Below are 723 nucleotides of genomic sequence, written 5' to 3'. Positions count from 1 at the left end.
AGTTTTGAACAGTTTCTTACCTGGGTGTTTTCTTCATCAGCAGGTAATGGTGGGAACCCATAATCATTTTCAATCACCTCTCTGGTGCCATTCCACTGAAGAGGAAGAAATCAGTAACTCTTCATGGTGATGTAAGTATGTTGAAAAATGAATCTGAAGTTCACACTCTGGTGTGTTCACACTTAATCTCTGAGTTTGTGTCCAAGTCATTTGGCTGTTATATTTTATTTCTCCCGCCTGCCCAGAAAACCAAAAAACCCAATCATATGTTAATCATTAGTTTATGAGAGTTAAGTCTACCTACCTGTGCTGTCAAATTATGTTCTTTTATCTTCTCTTCTACTGGTGCCTGAAATAGAAAAGCATTGCACTTTAATTAGAAAATACATAAATATTGACCATAATCCAATGACATAAGAGTGAGTGTTTGCTGGTTCCTGCATGGTCATCGACTTTGGACTTCACAGAAATAGAAGCAGTGTGATACATGCTCTAGGCCTTTACTGTAGGTATTTCTATGATTCTTGAAGATTAAAAACAATAAAAATGAAGTGTACTTTTAGTCTTGTTTAATGCTTACTCCCTGCAAACCAGAAAGGCTTGTATATAGAATCAAAGATCATCACTTGTACATACTTGTTATAGTTACATGCCTGATATATTAGTCCCATAGCTTTTAGTATATATGAATTTGACCTTTTTTTGGTTCTTTGACTGTCTTTT

General features: G+C 35.3%; 1 long non-coding RNA gene across 1 annotated transcript; it reads right to left on the bottom strand.

The window, feature by feature from the left end:
- Positions 1-16: 16 nt before the first annotated feature.
- On the bottom strand, positions 17-373 carry LOC111239465. The gene is made up of 2 exons (XR_002665865.1): positions 305-373; positions 17-95 (listed from the first exon to the last, which is right to left on the bottom strand). It is a non-coding gene; the product is annotated as an uncharacterized LOC111239465 (long non-coding RNA).
- Between the last annotated feature and the right edge of the window lie 350 nt (positions 374-723).

The sequence above is a fragment of the Seriola dumerili genome, unplaced genomic scaffold (assembly GCF_002260705.1).
Source record: "Seriola dumerili isolate Sdu_G_001 unplaced genomic scaffold, Sdu_1.0 BDQW01002868.1, whole genome shotgun sequence".
NCBI lineage: Eukaryota > Metazoa > Chordata > Actinopteri > Carangiformes > Carangidae > Seriola > Seriola dumerili.
Note: the sequence above shows the minus strand (reverse complement) of the source record. Positions and strands in the feature narration are given on the sequence as shown.